We start from the raw sequence: 19,040 nt of genomic DNA, 5'->3' as shown, positions 1-19,040 counted from the left end.
AAATAGCCTGAAATGTCAGTGAGAATATCCATTCTACTTAATAAGAAAATGCTGGAGCAAAAATGGACTTTAATATTGTTAGAGTGAGACCTGCACATGACCATATCCTATTAGCTTTAAGTGTCAGCAGCAAAATGTACACCTTTTAAAGTGTAAGGGTTATAGCAAAAATCCTATTGTGTATAAATTTAAGCAAAGGTCAACTAAAGGCTGCAGATTATTATTGTAAAGTCTACTGAGGTTGAGCAGGAGGTAAATTTAACAAAGTACGATTTGACATTTATTCACCTTTATTTATGCACCTTCAAATGTGTGCGCACACACACACACACGTGCACGCACACACATACACACACACACGTGCGCACACACACGCACACACACACACGCACACACACAAACACACAAACACACAAACACACACACACCTCCTATCTATTAATCTATCTATCTGATTAATGAGCTGCCTGATTTGTGACCACTAACACATACTTGCCAACTCTCCCTGAATGTCACGGAGACTCCCTGAAATAGGGGTGATCTCCCTCACTCCCTGAAGAGCCTGGCATTCTCCCTGATGCTGAGCCGGTACAAGACGTGGTTGGCTTCGCCATCTGTGGCATGATGACACAGTTCAGAAATTGTGTCCTATGTCCACGTATTGATGCCTATGGAGGTGGCCATTTTCATGGAGACCAAGATTTAATCAAAGACTGACAGGTAAGACAACATGACTTCAGTAATGGAGACAGAAATGTAAAAGACACTTCAGCCTGTAGAGATTCATTAGCTGATTTTCTTTAAGGCATAATTGCCTACTCTCCCGGAATGTCCAGGAGACTCCCGCATTTCTGGGAGACCTCCTGGGATTGCAGGACAACCTTCCGGTTCTCGCCCCCGCAATAGATAAGTGGCGGAGGGCAAGGCTTAATGACACAAATATTGTGTCATCTTAGCCCCGCTCCCTGCTGTAATTGGCCAAAATTATGACAATCGTTTAGGGGGCAGTGCCAAAATGATGCGATTCGTTAAACCCTGCCCCGCATGCCCACCTCCCCCGGGATCTCCCTGAAGCCAATGAGGCAAGCATGCACTAACACCTCAAGGAAGTTGAAACCCTTGAATGACGTTAGCAGCAAAGTTCTTGCAAAAGCCAACATGTATGAATTATTATATCTAGAGAACTGGGGCCTGATTCATTAGGGAAAGTAAGGCAAAAAAATTAGTAAGTTTTCTCCTGGACAAAACCATGTTGCAATACAAGGGGGGGCAAATGAGTTTATTATTTTGCACATAAGACAAATACTAGCTGTTTTTTCATGTAGCACACAAATACTTGATAGCTTTATTTGTACACTGACATTTTAAGGTGATCTAGAACATGTCCTACCCCAACTGTAAATCTGCCATCACATTTTAAATTTGCCTCCCCTCCAATGCAACATGGTTTTGCCCAGGTGGAAAGTTACTCATTTTTTTAAAAATTTTCTTTCCTTAATGAATCAGGCCCCTGGTATCCATAAAGTTCTAAAACAAAAACTAAAGAATAATTGCTGCTGCTCAATCATAATGAGACACACATGATCACTAAACATCTCCTCCTACAGGTACTGTGAGGAGCCCTGCTACACAAGGTAATGGGGAGGGGAATAAAGGACTAACAAACTGGGCAACTGTCATGAGCCCAAGTCACACAGGAGCCAAAACCTTATTGTTTTCCTTAAAAAAAGAATTAAATTATAGACAGCTATTGTCCCTGACCCCCTAGCTGCCCACCACTGCCTCTGTTCCTGCTGCTAGGTCCATGACAGCTATCAGGCTCCAGTTGACTGAAGGGCACTCATACCTGCTAACAGTCCTGAAATTCTCTATTTCCAGTAGTTGAAGGGGTGAGGCGTGGAATATTTGCCTCATTCCTCATTTAAGTACAGACTTTCTAATGTTTTTTTGGCCTTAAGTGTTTAGGGTACATTTCCTCCAATCATTTTTGTTCATGTCTTGACTATTATACTCCAACCACACAGAGTTTTATAGGGACCCCTCTACAAGAAAGAGAGCATTCTAGTGATCCTTCTACGAGGCAATGGGCTTTCTAGTGACCCATGAACAAAGCAGAGATATTTCTAGTGACCTCTGTACAATACAGAGAGCATTCTAGTGACCCTTCTACCGTACAGATAACTTTCTAGGGACCACAATAGAATAGCAAGAACTTTCTAATGACCACGGTACAATAGATAGAGCATTCTAATGACCCTGGTACAGTAGAACGAGCATTCTAGTGACAATTGTCCAATTTAGAGAGAATGTTGGTGACCTCTGTACAATGCAGAATTATAGCACTTTATAGTGAAAGGATTTTACTGGGTGAACATGTGACCTCTTCTGACATTTCCACTTTTAAAGTTTGATTAATTGAGTTGGTGAAACTGTCGTAAAGTACTCTAGCATAAGACCCATCTGTCCCTCTCTTCACTGTCACTCCCTACCTTGCTTTAGAGTCCATTCAGAAGGTGGTCAGGCCGCTCTTTTCAGCTACTCACACAGAGCAGCTCTGTCTCGAACAATTCCAATTATTAAATTAGTAGCATTAACATTTAATAGACACCTCACCCAAACCAACCACAACATTAAATTAATAGATTTCATGTTTAATAAATAGACCTATTATTCCCAAACAGCCCCATCATTAAACTAAAAGCATTCTCGTTTAACAAATACGACTACGGTATTTCTTCCAAGTAGTCCAGACATGAAGATGTTTAGCCCCCACATTTAATACAGAAACCCCACATTACATTAATAGCCCTACAATTCATTACTATTCCCCTCCACGAAACTAATGATCTTGCACACTACTCTGACAGGGAGGGGAATGATCTAGACAAGGTGGCTGATCCTAGGGAGGGGTCAGCCACCAGGAAACACAGTAGTGGTGTGGACATGGTAGAGGCAGTTATTGGGCTGAAATTAGCCGTGAGAATGCACGCTATCATTTTTCTAATAACCTTTGATGTTACTGATGCACTTTGTTAGGCCAACACAATAGCTGCTGCTACTTTGTGTAGGCGGCACAGTAAAACTGTAGGTGACGCTGTTGTATATCTGGCCATTAGGAGTCTAAAAACTCTCCATAGGCAACAGGTGGTCATGAGATACTCTATAAAGGCATTAGGTATTTACCAATATTCAGAAAGACAGAATTGACTGCATTGTTATATAGTAACAAATATATTTAATATTCTATTAATATCAGAGTAGTTTGTTTTTAACAAAGTCTGACAAATATACGAATAAATTAAATAATGGCTTATGTACTGCAGAAAGCTTAAACATTCAAGGTCTTTCTACTCTGAAGTACCTACTACAAAACAATCAATGTTCTTTTCAGCTATCTCTTCTATTCAAGTTTACACTTGTCAGATATTTCAATACACGTGAATTAGGCATCCAGGCAGGCAGGCTTTTCATCACGCGGGTAGGGTATGTACCACACTGCTAGGTAGTATATTATGGCATATTTAGGCTCATTTATTACCCACAAGAATTGTGGATCAGACTGAATTCATCTATCTATCTATCTATCTATCTATCTATCTATCTGTCTCCTATCTATCTATCTATCTATCTATCTATCTATCTATCTATCTGTCTCATATCTATCTATCTATCTATCTATCTGTCTCATATCTATCTATCTATCTATCTATCTATCTATCTATCTATCTGTCTCGTATCTATCTATCTATCTATCTGTCTCCAATCTATCTATCTATCTATCTATCTATCTATCTATCTATCTATCTTGTCTCCTATCTATCTATCTATCTATCTATCTATCTATCTATCTATCTGTCTCATGTCTATCTATCTATCTATCTTGTCTTCTATCTATCTATCTATCTATCTATCTATCTATCTATCTATCTGTCTCATATCTATCTATCTATCTATCTATCTATCTATCTATCTATCTATCTATCTATATATTTATCTATCTATCTATCTAACTATCTAGCTGTCTCCTATCTATCTATCTATCTATCTATCTATCTATCTATCTATCTATCTATCTTGTCTCCTATCTATCTATCTATCTATCTATATATCTATCTATCTATCTTGTCTGCTATCTATCTATCTATCTATCTATCTATCTGTCTCATATCTATCTATCTATCTATCTATCTATCTATCTATCTATCTATCTAACTATCTATCTATCTATCTATCTGTCTCATATCTATCTATCTATCTATCTATCTATCTAACTATCTAGCTGTCTCCTATCTATCTATCTATCTATCTATCTGTCTCATATCTATCTATCTATCTATCTATCTATCTATCTATCTATCTATCTCCTGTCTATCTATCTATCTATCTATCTATCTATCTATCTATCTGTCTCATATCTATCTATCTATCTATCTATCTAACTATCTAGCTGTCTCCTATCTATCTATCTATCTATCTATCTATCTATCTATCTATCTATCTATCTATCTGTCTCATATCTATCTATCTATCTATCTATCTATCTATCTATCTCCTGTCTATCTATCTATCTATCTATCTATCTATCTATCTATCTATCTATCTATATTGTCTCATATCTATCTATCTATTTATTTATCTATCTCATATATATCTGTCTCATATCTATCTATCTATCTGTCTCATATCTATCTATCTGTCTCCTATCTATCTATCTATCTATCTATCTATCTATCTATCTATCTATCTATCTGTCTCATATCTATCTATCTATCTATCTATCTATCTATCTATCTGTCTCATATCTATCTATCTATCTATCTATCTATCTATCTATCTATCTATCTATCTGTCTCCTATCTATCTATCTATCTATCTAGAGAATTTTTTTTTCCACTTACCCGGCAGTGGAACGCATATGCGTTCCAACAACAGGAAGTTCGGCATTTGGAACGCAAGTTTGCGTTCCAAATGCCGAACTTCCTGTGTTGGAACGCATATGCAGAAGTTGAAGCCGAGGGACCGGACACCAGGTAAGTTCACCCGTGTATAAGCCGAGTGCCCTTTTTCAGCATACAAAAGTATGCTGAAAAACTTGGCTTATACACGAGTATATACGGTATCTATCTATCCATCTCAAATCTATCTATCTATCTATCTATCTATCTATCTATCTATCTGTCTCATATCTATCTATCTATCTATCTATCTATCTCTCTATCTATCTATCTATCTATCTATCTGTCTCATATCTATCTATCTATCTATCTATCTCTCTATCTATCTATCTATCTATCTATCTATCTATCTATCTATCTATCTATCTATCTTTTTTGAGAGTCCAGAGAGTCTCTCTGTGTCAGGGTCCCTCTCTGAAAACAAATGAAGTTACATCAGACCACTGCGAAACTAGAATTTGGGGACATCAAATGCACTCTAATTTTAATTGAGTCTACTGCTGTTTTAGGCGTGTCATTGTTGAGCTGCTGTGTGGACCTTCATATGCAATAGTGGAAACAGGGTCACCGGCAGGTTACAAAGTCATATATCGGCTAAACCCTTGATGGCTGAAGACTGACTACATCCTCACGGTATACAGGACATCCCTTCAGAGAAGCCATACCACTATTTGTGTCTGGTACGCATATCTCTGCACTAGTGTGACCTGTTTATTTTTTGCACTTTGCTAAATGGGACTATCTTGACTGCTACGTGGCTCTGTGTCATTTCCTACCATTTTTGCTATTTTATCCACTTCAGATACTGGGGATACCCACATGGTGGAGAGTTTTGGCTCATTTCACTCTGGTGAATAAGTTCCTTTTCTGGATTCATCTATTGGCTCCATTTATATACTGTACTACACTATTGTGCGCCTCCTCTTCTTTTTTAGATTTTTTCCTGCTACACCGCTTGATTTAGAGGATTGGCAGCCGCCCGCACAGGGGAAGTGTGACATATGAAGGAACCAGTTCAAGATATTGGACTATACTAATATTACTGGTATAGTGTCATAGCGCAGTTTGTATCTCATTTGTGTATATATATATATATGTAGGGGCCCCGGTACACTGCTTTGCCCGGGGGCCCATAATGTTGTTAAGATGGCTCTGATCTATCTATCTATCTATCTATCTATCTATCTATCTATCTATCTATCTGTCTCATATCTATCTATCTATCTATCTATCTATCTATCTATCTATCTATCTATCTGTCTCATATCTATCTATCTATCTATCTATCTATCTCATATCTATCTATCTATCTATCTATCTATCTATCTATCTATCTATCTATCTATCTGTCTCATATCTATCTATCTATCTATCTATCTATCTATCTGTCTCATATCTATCTATCTATCTATCTATCTATCTATCTATCTATCTATCTATCTAACTAACTATCTAGCTGTCTCCTATCTATTTATCTATCTATCTATCTATCTATCTATCTATCTATGTTTATATCTATCTATCTATCTGTCTCATATCTATCTTTCTGTCCTCTATCTATCTATCTATCTATCTATCTATCTATCTATCTATCTATCTATCTTTGTCATCCATATTAATTGATTTATCTGGAGAAGGAAAGCTATTTTAAAGGTTATTATCTAAGTGATAGCCAACCTGATACACCTCAGGGGCCACATGTTGTGGCCCTGCATCCTTCAAAAGGGCCGCACATTACCAATAATCTCAATAATAAGTTAAAACAATATATATAATCAAATAGAGAGACACCCATCTGTAATAACACCGCAGCAGGCAATTTAAACAAGTGTTACAAGCTACATAAAATAAACCTGACAATAAAACAGGAAGGAGCTGGGGCCCTGTTTGAAGGTTCAGAGGGCCACAAGATGCCCTACGGCCACCTGTTGCCCTTCGCAGATCTGTGGTATAGATTATAAAATATACATTTTACTATTTGCTATTATTTGAACTTGTGAGTAAAAATTATATATATTGGGCATGAATTTATAAACACTGGCAAATTGACAAGGGAGATGAAATAGTTAAAAGTGGCACTGACCATTTACTAATTAGTGCTTAAGTACGTCCTGTGGCCGCTCCCACACGGTATAATATAGTCATGTAGTGCTGTCATGTTAAACAGCTGGCCTGCCCCCCTGCAGCATGATATAGTGACTGGACTGTACATATACTGGGCAGCGGGTGACCGTATGAGTGACCTCCATGGCTAAGGTCAGGCTGCTAGGCGCTATAGCAGCTCACTACTAGCCTACCCTATGCAATGACGCAGCACGCAACCTCCTCTAGAACCAGTAGAGGATGTTAGGCCAAGATTAATAGGTCATTACCTGCTGTGGCTGGCAGCAGCTGCCTGTTTTAAGATTTCTACCATGGCCAGTTCATCTGTCATGTCTCTACCTTGCACGTGTCTCCTCGTTCCAACCGTACCACACCACCAGTAGCCACACAAACATACCGGTCACCAATGGCTGATTTATTATTGGCGACTGATAATGCTGCTGCCTTACAATGGCTGCACACACTGTCCCCACCACCAACTACAGTTATTATTCCTCTACCTTATGCGTCACATGTTCTCCACACCTGCTAGATTGCAAGCTCATATGGCCAGGGCCATCTTTGCTTTCTACTTCATGGCCTTGTATGGTTTTTATTTGCATAATGATCCCCTCCATATACAGAGCTGAATAATATGTCAGTGCTTTATAAATAAATAATAATAATAGGGTCACCAAGCTCAGTTTGAACACTCATGGCCCATTAGTACAGTACTGCTATAAAGCAAATAAAGGTTTCAGTGTCAGACTGGCCCATCACCTGCTCATATGGGAAGTGTCAGTATTTCCAGATGGACAGTCTGTCCCTGAATGAAAACTCAACTTGTGTTTAGGACCATCCTCTTCACTAATTTAAACTTGTTTTCTTTTGCTTTTTTTGTGTTTGTTTTGAAGACACACGTGGAAGAAGTACAGTATAATTCAGTTAGTGTCATTGAAAACATACCATAGGTTAAAATTACGCCAGTACTCGTCCACGGGGCTGGTGTGTGACAAGTGGTGGGATTCAAAAAAATTAACAACCGGTTCTCTGCCCTAATGACCGTTTTAAGCATACAAAAAGATATCCAAATCAAGAGGCAGTTATCTAGTCAAACCCAGGTGTGCGTGTATAAATATTTCTTATTTTATGCTGCTAATATCAAAATAATACTAGTAATGAGTCACTTTATGCCACAAAGTAGTGCCCATTTTAAAATTATGCCACAGTAATGGCCGTCTTCATCACACTGTGCCATTCTGCTTTTGCCCCTCTTCACACTGTGCCATGCCGCCTTTGCTCTCCCTTCACAGTCTGCCATCCTGCTTTTGCCCCTCTTCACACTCTGCCATGCCGCCTTTGCTCCCCCTTCACAGTCTGCCATTCTGTTTTTGCCCCTCTTCACACTGTGCCATGCTGCCTTTGCTCTCCCTTCACAGTCTGCCATCCTGCTTTTGCCCCTCTTCACACTCTGCCATGCTGCCTTTGCTCTCCCTTCACAGTCTGCCTGTCACGGTTACAAACAGAAATACAGCTAGGAGTCACGAATATGGTGAAAACATTCAGTGTTTATTTGCAGACAAGTATAAATAACAGGTAGTCAGGAGTAGTGGTAATTACCAGGTGCAGGCTGATGCAGGAAATAATATAAATGTCCAGAAACAAGCAGGTACACAGCTAATGCAGGGAAGCAGGGGTATGAACAGATTCCAGGCAGCATGAACCAGAGGAGCAAGGCAGGAAGAAGAATCCACAGGTAACACAGGATATGACATCAGAATAGGACAACAATAACCAGCCATGTGTGCTGGGGAGGAACAGGTATATGTATGGGAAATGAGGACACACCCAGGTGCATGGGATGATTGGAAAACGGGTTAACCCCTAATGCAACATAAAAGGCACAATAGCAGCACCTCTGGTGATCAGAGGTACTGCTGCAATATATGAAAAGAAACACACAAAATGAACAAATAGTAAAGTCCAAATGTCCAGGAGGCAGGGACTGCCAGGCAAAGCAGTATACTGTAAACAGATCGTTACACTGCCATGCTGCTTTTGCCCCTCAAAACACTCTGCCATGCTGCTTTTGCCCCTCAAAACACTCTGCTATGCTGCTTTTGCCCCTCTTCAAACTCTGCCATGCTGCTTTTGCCCCTCTTCACACTCTGCCACGCAGCCTTTGCTCCCCCCTTGCTTCCGTTTCTTCACTTACCTTTTCTATCGGCTCCCTCTTTTCTTCTCTTCTTGCCGACTACTCTCTGAGCCGCTCCTCACTGAAAGTCGGGTGTGATGACGTCACGCCCGACATTCAGTGCGGACGGAGCAGGGAGGAGAAGTGCCGACAACGCGAACAAGTGAGAATTTTGTTTCCTTTTTAAAAGACCCTGCTCCCCCCACCAACAAAGAGGGTGGACTCAGTCTGTAGTCACTGGTTCGCCAAACTGACCCCAAAATTAGGTATCGGTTCTGGCAAACCGGTGAGAACTGGCTGATTCCCATCACTGGATCTAATTAGCAATATGTTAGTAGAGAAGAGAGAAAACTGTTATTTGGAAAGGCTAAAGTTAACAGAAAGCCAATCTTAGTACCTACATCAGCGGTTCTTAACCAGGGTTGCGAGAAAGCATTTCTAGGGGTGTAAGTGGTAATAATAGGCTTTTAACTTTTACATTTGTAATATAAAATTATAAATTTGATTCGACTGTCCTATGTACTCACGGAACCCATGATACACTTGCGAACGCTACGACGATACGACCCGACTAGTATTTTGTTTACTTTTAGTTATATGTTAATTTTTTTTAAACTTTATTATTTGTATCAAAAAGCTTAATAAATAAAATTGAAAAAATAAAAAAAAAATATTTTTCAATAAATAAATTGTTTTGCAATATCCTAACAAAAAAAATTGGAACACATTTTTCAAGGGGGTGTGAGAACGTATTTTGAGATTCAATGGGGAGCCGATCACTAAAATAGGTAGTTTTTTCATGTAGCACACAAATATCAACTTTACATTTCAGTGTACAAATAAGCTATCAAGTATTTGTGTGCTACATGAAAAAAACAGTCAGTATTTAACTTATGTGCAAAACAGAATACTAATTAGCACCCCTTGCATTGTAACGTGGTTTTGTCCAGGAGAATTAAATAAGAAGTTTCTTAAGTTAAGATCCTTAATGAATCAGGCCTTTAATGTTTTCATTGTGCTATAATACCTTGTACGTGACCTCTCAGTTATGATACAACAATAATAGATTTAAATATTTTTTATTAAAAGTGTCTGATATTTCCTTTACTGTGAATCTAAGAGCAATTCTTCAATGAAACATTGTATTTTGTAGATATGAAATTGTGCTATGATGGATAAACACTCTCACATTTTATGCACACTTGTTTGTAAAAAAGGGATTTAGGCACGTACCATTCTAGGTTTTTTTTTAAAAATGTTTATATAGCTTTAAATAGCTGCATCAACCAATTAAGTCATACTTGACATGCATATAGAAAACACAAATTTAGGCTAAATCCGAATTGGGAAGGGGCTGTAAGTGAGCACTGCGCCGTCACTCATTATCAGCATACAGTTATGTTAGAAAGAACATAGTTATTAATAGTAGCCAAGTTAAACGACAAAAGAAACACTGTAATGGGCTGTGAATTAGAATTGTTTCTCAATTATACTGATGTTAATGAGCACAAAAAACGTAGAGGGGAGTGAATGAATGACAGGTGTGAGGCTTTATGAAAAAGGCGATGATAGATTTGGGAAAGAGACAGGAAATTATGTAAATGAGCAGAGAAGAGCATGTGAAAAGTATAATTTTCAGAGAAAGTGAAATGCCTTAGTACAGTGGGTATAAAGGCTTATAAGGGGCAAGTTTCAAATATTTGTAGTTGGCGAATTCATTCATGAATCCATCCTGGTTTGCCAAAATGTTGCCGAATGAATAACTGGCACTGGCGAATCGGGCAAATCACAGTGCATGGAAAGCCAATAAGCCAATCAGCAAACACCAACAATTATCACATGTCTATAGACTTGTAAGTAGCTTACAGTATTCATTCACCCTCATCGTGGATTGTACTAGGGAAAATGTCTGTGCATGTTCTCTCTATGTGTGACCAGGAGAGGGCTGGCAAGTTGTAGTCCAAGGGGGGTGACACTCATCTTAGCAGCCTATTAGGGACATATTAAAGGGAATAAAATGCAGGTAACCCAGTGACCCAGCCCAAGGTGCTCCACCATCTCGCCCTTCAAGTTGTAGGCTGTTGAAAGTGTCCTTTGCATTTGAAAATGAATTGCATGCCCTTGAGCTCTCTGGCATATAGTTTGATCACTGCTAAAACTGAACGCCACTACTCTCTCCTAATTCTCCTGGATCTCTCGGCTGCATTTGACACCGTTGACCACTCTCTTCTCATACAAACGCTGCAATCCCTAGGTCCTCAAGACACTGTTCTATCCTGGTTCTCATCCTACCTCTCTAATCGCTCTTTCACTGTTAATTTCTCTGGAGCCACCTCTGCTCCGCTTCCCCTATCAGTTGGAGTACCACAAGGCTTAGTGCTAGGTCCTCTGCTGTTCTCTATCTATACCGCTTCTCTTGGAAATCTAATAAGTTCCTTTGGCTTTCAGTATCATCTCTATGCGGATGATACACAAATCTATCTATCCTCTCCTGATCTCTCGACATCTGTGTTGTCACGTGTAGCTGACTGTCTTTCTGCCATATCATCTTGGATGTCCTCTCGCCAACTCAAACTTAATCTTTCTAAAACAGAGTTAATAATATTTCCACCCACCAACAAGAGCATACCTGACATTTCTATCTCTGTTGATAACATGACCATAATTTTCACCCCACAAGCTCGCTGCCTAGGTGTAATCCTTGACTCACACCTATCCTTTGTTCCCCACATTGACTCTATATCTAAATCATGCTACATACATCTAAAGAACATTTCCAGAATTCACACATATCTCATGCAAGTCACTGCAAAAACCTTAATTCATGCACTTATCATCTCCCGCATTGACTATTGCAATTCCCTCCTTACTGGTCTTCCCAAAAACAGACTCAAACCCCTACAATCTATTTTGCACGCTGCGGCAAGACTGATTTTCTTTGCAAATCGTTATTCCTCTGTTGAATCACTCTGTAGGTCTCTACACTGGCTGCCTGTTTTCTATCGAATCCAATATAAAATACTTTTACTAACCTACAAGGCCATCAACAAAGCTGCACCAACATACATCTCCTCTCTTGTCTCAAAATATCTCCCAACTCGGCAACTCCTTTCTACACAAGATCTGCGTCTCTCATCCACCCTCATTACATCCTCCCATTCCCGGTTACAGGATTTTTTTCGGGCTGCACCCACTCTATGGAATTCTCTCCCTCGCACAATAAGACTCTCCTCTGGTCTACAAACTTTCAAGCGTTCTCTGAAAACCTACCTATTCAGACAAGCTTATAATATTCCTCAACCACCCTCTTAACCTCACTACCTTTAGCCTGTTACCGCCTGTTACTCAATTTCACACAAGACAACTACCCCCTGACCAACATTGTTGTGTGACAGGATCATTTAGCTTATGAGTCACTATTACCTTTGCAGTCTGGCTGGGCCAAAATGCAAAATGTAGACTTAACCTCATGTGTCAATCTCCCATTGTGATGATGATGGTTCTGGGCATGCACACGGATCCGTATTTGCGTTCCATGGCGAATCAGGCCCAGTAAGAATTCGAAGTTCGGAGGAATGGTCTGAGATTTATGAGAATGCTGCCTCTAGTTCTATTTGTGTAAGAATTAAGGAGAATATCTATAAAATATTATACCACTGGTACTATGTGCCTTCGCGCCTTCGTAGAATCCTTCCTGACTCGTCTGATCGGTGTTGGCAGGGGTGCTTCCACGAGGGCACATTCCTCCATATTTGGTGGACGTACCCAAAGCTGTCAAGTTTCTGGGTTGAGATCAGAAATCTGATTCACTCAATTCTTCAGGTGGACATTCCCCTGGAGCCTAAATTATTTCTCCTCCCTGTGTGGGCTCCCTCAGAATCCCGTCATCAGAATAAACTAATTAGACACATCCTCTCGGCAGCTACTTGCCAAATAGCGGAAGACTGGCAACTGCAATCCCCTCCCTCCCTGCAGTCTATAATCAATAGAGTCTGGCAGACTCAAAGGATGGAATATATGCCCAGTATTATTCATAATACCTCAAGAGCTCTTGCCAAGGTCTGGGACCCGTGGTTATCCTTTTTTCAGGCGTGCCCGCCCTTTACATAACTCATTACAATTATCTCTCTCCCTACCTGTGCTTTGTTCTTTCCTCTTTATTTATTGGATCTAGTCACTTCTCACCCTCCCCTCCACTTTTTCTGTCCCCCTTTTTTGATTTTTCTTTCACCCTTTTCTTCTCTCCCTCTCCTTGCTTTTTCCTCTCTTCTCTAAATATGAAAAACTTTGGGTTACTTATTTCTATTGCATCTTAACAGTTGGTTGACTTGATGATTGTCAGGCTCTGCGACGGCTGTAGACCCTTTGTGAGTTCCAGTATTTTTCAATATGTGTATTCACTTTGTCAACTGAAATTTCCCTATTTTGTATATGTAACTTGGTTAAATAAAAATTTTAAAAAAAAAGAAAGAAAAGAATTTGAAGTTCGATTTAAAAAAAAGTTGAGTTTTTTATTATTTGAAAATATTTAAATAGTATTAAAAAAAAAATCAAAAACACAAATTTTAAAGAGAATGGTGAAACAAACTCAACTGTAAACGCTGAATGCAAACGGCGAACCTAGAACAGAATTAGCTAAAGTGTTATGCAAAGGGTGACCTGAAAAATGTGAGCAACAAATTAGTGAAGTTGTTCGTGGCTATTGAATAATTTCTAATCAGAAGTAAAGATACCGGAATTCACCAGACCTCTGATAACAAACAGCTTCAACTCTATGGAACGTACAGCCATAGACTATTAAAGAATCCACTTTATTGTTTGAGACGCTTCTCATATCTAGGTGTGTTTTCTTTCACTCTTAGTTTTGTATTGTATTTTGGAACACTTATACAATGAGTTATGTGAGCCAAATGGGTAAGGAATTTGGCCTTTGGAAAATACAACTAACATGGGTATGGAGCATAAATTTGTGGATCTGAGCACAAATTAGGTTGACAGGAACTCAAATACAAAGGAAAGTACTATTTTGATGTAGTAGATTTAAAGAATCATTACAAATCCAGAATATGTAAAGCAGGATAAGTTACAAACTAAAAGATAATTAAAACATCTCAATAGTGGTAGAAGGTGAGATGGACGAGAGAACTAATTTGCAGCATGAAGTAAAAGAGCACATAGCAAATTATACATCTACATGTGATTATGCACATTGTGGTTAGGCTTGAAAGAGTTTAAGGGGTATATTTACTAAACTGCGGGTTTGAAAAAGTGGAGATGTTGCCTATAGCAACCAATCATATTCTAACTGTCATATTGTAGAATGTACTAAATAAATGAAAGCTAGAATCTGATTGGTTGCTATAGGCAACATCTCCACTTTTTCAAACCCGCAGTTTAGTAAATCTATCCCCAAGAGTTCCACAATTATCTTTTGTTGGTCAAGATGAAGACAGCAAAAAACCCCAATAGAATTAACTTTCAGTTTGTCCCGATAAGGAGGAAAATAAATTCCTGAGTGTGAAATTACCGCTTTAGATTTCAAAGTCGCAAGTCTAGATATCAACATCCATGCTCTATCTGAAACAGTCATGTGATCTCAGGATGGGTGCAGTTAGTATGCAGTTTAAACATAAAAAGCTGCATCTTTAAACTGCTTAGTTACATGCACAGATGGTATTAGCCAGATTAGCCAATTATGACCAAATAAGGCAAACATTGTCTTATTTATGGCCAAACAAGTCACCTACCAGTTCAATGAAATTCTTAACCAAACCTATCTGAATTAAATGGACAGGATGACAATTTGGCCAGTCCAAGCTCCAGGCTGAGTGACCTGGATATAATTACATAATGATTTAAAAATGATATAATGATCTTGACTTTTTCCTTTTCAGATTACTCAGTTTAGAGAGAACATCTGTTCACTGAGCCACGAATGTGCTGCCAAATCTGCCACTTCTGGTTTTTACAATTATTTCTGAATCCACCAGGAGGACAATGAAAGAAAAGTACAATAACAGAAATGGACAGCAGTAGTATTAATACAGTAGTAATACATTAATCAGCAGCTTAGAGTATATTCTACATGAACTATTTTTGCCTGGAAATTGTTTTCTTAAATTGTAAGGTGGTAAAATCCTAAACCCATAAATTGACCTGACACCAGAAAGTGAGTGGCCCTAAAGCAAAATCATTCAGGGTATTCTCAGACATGGTAAAAAGCCTGGTTGTGATATGATCACTGTCTACATGTGTGTGTGTGGTCATCTATCAATGTGATCCTTTGGCCTGACCATAATGTCAAACAGCCAATTCAATCCAATCCCTCCACCCCTGTGAGTGGGTGAATTAGATATTGACGTTATTGCCTGTGCTTGGGCACAGCAGCAGTATCAGCCCATGTCTGACCAACAGAAATCTACAGTGAGCTTAACACAGGCTGCCTGGACCATGCTCTGACTAAACATGCAATGGTCCAAATTAGGCCAGGTTCCTGGAAGAAAATATTTGGAGGAACTAAGTTCCAGTAAAAATTGCATACCTGAAGACAGGAACCAAAACAAACTCATTTCTGTGATTATCCCTACTGTTTATGTGGTGCCTTGGATGGGAAACCCTCACCCCTGATTTCTTACCTGTTTCTGGAGAGAGAATGTTGCCAACCCTGGTGAAAACAGAGGCAAGACTCAGGGGCAAACGCAGGATTTGTAGAGAGGGGTTTCCATACCACACACATCGGTATGGCCATCATGCTTTGGGGCGTAGCTATAATTTTAGACAGTGCTTGGTTGCTCACCAACTTTTCCTATCCCCATCATGTACACGGGCGATGCTGCGTGGACTACTGTTAGGGGCACACAGCTCTCCCTTTTCAAGCAGATCCGTGTGAAACGGGACATACCTCCCAACTGTCCCTACAATCAGGACAAAGTCCTGACTGAGTGTGTCAGAACAGTTGACAGACTGTCCTGCTCTCCCCTACCTGTTCTTGCTGCTTTCTATACATGTTGGGGAGAGATGGCTGTGAACAGTGCAGACAGAAATGATCTGCACACAAGCTGCAAAGTGGCTGGTCCTGGGGCAGGGTCCAGCCACCTCAAGCGCACAGTACCCAAGGCTGGGAGGGGGTTTCCAGGCACTAGGAAACCCCCCTCCTCGGTTTGCCTATGAGACCCCCTTACAAGACTACAATAAACTGGATGCTTTTAGATGGATGAGCTTTATTAACAGGATCCAGGTACATGAATTGGTCAGGAGGGAGAATCGCAATAATTTAATGCAAGTCACTTAGCAAACAAATTATTATAAGTAGAGTAGTCTCTATATATTATATATAATGTGCCTTCTGTGCAATTCTATAAATTACTTTAACAGTTATGGATAAAAATATCCTTACAATAGATTGTCTTCATGGCAACGTTTAACACATACAAATACTTTCTAGTCAAACAGACTCATTGTCACTTGCAGAGAACTTATTATCTGTATAGTGGAGTCTTTATCTCCTATATGTGTTTTTGGTCTGGTGAAAATTCACCAGGTCTGGCCAGGCGTTATTTTGGAAGTTTTGGTGAGGTTATTGTGTGAGTGGAAAGTTGGACCATTTATCTGTTTATCTCAGTCCCTTGCGGCATGCACCAGTTGCCTTGAAATCTCCAGGTCTGGGTGTATTTGTCTGAGCAAAGTTGTGCAGTGTTGGTTCCTTAGTCTCCCCTTCTTTTTGGGTGCTGGATTGATCGTCAGAGAAGTCTCGTTTAGTAAGGTTCATAGTTGCTCTTCTGTTGTGGATTTTCTCCTAAATTCTAACTTAGTTCACTCTGCTACTTTGTCACCTAACTCCCCTTGTACCCTTCTCCATATCGCTAATATTTCCTCTCTAATCTTCCCTGAGTAACTCTAGTCCTTACACTTTAATAATTTTTTTTATTTTATTTTTTAATAATCTGTCTTGTATTTTCCATTTTCTTTAGTATGCATTTATTTTTCTTCCTGTCTCAGTTTCGGCTAGTCTAATTCCTATCTGTAAATACCTCCTAGACAGGTATTGGGCAACCTGATATACTCCAAATGCCGCGCGTGCGGCCCTCTAACCTTCCAAAGGGTCGGACATGATCCTTAATCTCAGTTATCAATAAGTTAGATATGTCCTTTCTACGCACATCTCCTCATAGAAGCTGCTGCAAACTTTTGCTGCTCCACAAACGCCGCCAACTTGCTCCACAAACCCATGCGATTTGTAGGAAATCTAGCTGTACCTTAGGAAAATCGAAATGCACAGAGCTACAGTAGAGGATTTACTCTGTACCTCAGACATTTTACATTTCTTTTTTTTTTTAAAGCAAATTTTTTATTGAAGAAGTTCTTCTTATAGAGGCATATTCAATTGTCAGCGAGATTGTTTTGTCCCTGCGGTGTTGAAAAAAAAAAAAAAAAAGTCCGGCAATAGCGACCGTTTGGAGTTAGAGCAGCGGGAAAAGTAGTGCAATTCAATAGCAAAAGAGGGAACGCTGCCCCCGCACGTTAAAAATTGTGTTTGCAAAACTTTAGGGGAGTGAAGGGGAGTTTTAACGCTGTCATGGATAAGACAAAAAAAAGGTTTTGCATAAATTTCCATACATTAGATTGCATTACACATTGATAATATCTACATTACAGTACTTTCTTTAGCATATTTTTAACTTCAACTATTTTTTACCATACAATCATCTATACCATGTCAAAACACATTACTACATTCATATGTGTACCAAAAACATACATAAATATAATTAATTAGTGATTTTATTATTTTTATTTTTGTATTTCATTATTTATTTACAAGATAATCAACTTACACCAGTTAGGCAGTAGTGATAAACATAAGTTTAACTTTGTTTTCCACATTTTTACATGATTTCAACTACTTTTCAGAGGTTTTTTTATTTTTAACACACCCCAAAGAGGTGCGAAATAAAACAACATATTTGCCTGTTTTACCCGCCGCGTTAAAAAACAATTGAATAGCTTTTAATGCGGCTGCCTCTCGCACACCCTATACTTTCAATAGACCTTCTACTGGAGCGCGAGAGGACCGTTTCTTGAAAAAAAATGTAGCGTTAACAATGGAATTGAATTGCGGGTAAAGTTAACCCGCTTGAAAATAATAAAATACTCGCTGACAATTGAATATGCCCCATACAAAGAAGAAACAAAGAAGGTACATATGAATATGATCATGGTAATCAAGACAAAGGGGTATATTTGCTAAACTGAGGGTTTGAAAAAGTGGAGATGTTGCCTATAGCAGCCAATCAGATTCTAGCTGTCATTTTGCAGAATGTACTAAATAAATGATGACTAGAATCTGATTGGTTGCTATAGGCAACATCTCCACTTTTTCATACCATCAGTTTAGTAAATATACTCCAAAGTGTTTGATGATTGCTGGTACAGTTACAGCGTTGTTGATGTACATATTTATAATTATATATTGTACCGAAAGTATAAATGTTTAACTCAACAATCAGAATTATTGAAAACATTGAATAAGATCCATTAATTAGTTCTGGCTAATAAAGATTACATTCCACATAAAAAATCAGGAGAGTAATTCCCATAAGATTGCCTGATTATTCCTGAGACGGAGGGAGACCAGAAGGAGGTGTGCATATATTACAGGAAGATCCGAAGATCCTTCAAGTATAGTCTAGTTTTGTACCAAATCAACCGATGAAACACTCTCAAACACTCTCAAACTTGTTCCCTCAGGGGAGTTGATAGTGTATCGAGGTATCAAAGAACTCATATGTACGTTGTTCTTTCTGAGCTAG

Source organism: Mixophyes fleayi, chromosome 8 (genome assembly GCF_038048845.1).
Source record: "Mixophyes fleayi isolate aMixFle1 chromosome 8, aMixFle1.hap1, whole genome shotgun sequence".
Classification (NCBI taxonomy): Eukaryota; Metazoa; Chordata; class Amphibia; order Anura; family Limnodynastidae; genus Mixophyes; species Mixophyes fleayi.
The sequence above is the reverse complement of the archived record's forward strand: the minus strand, read 5'-3'. Positions refer to the sequence as shown.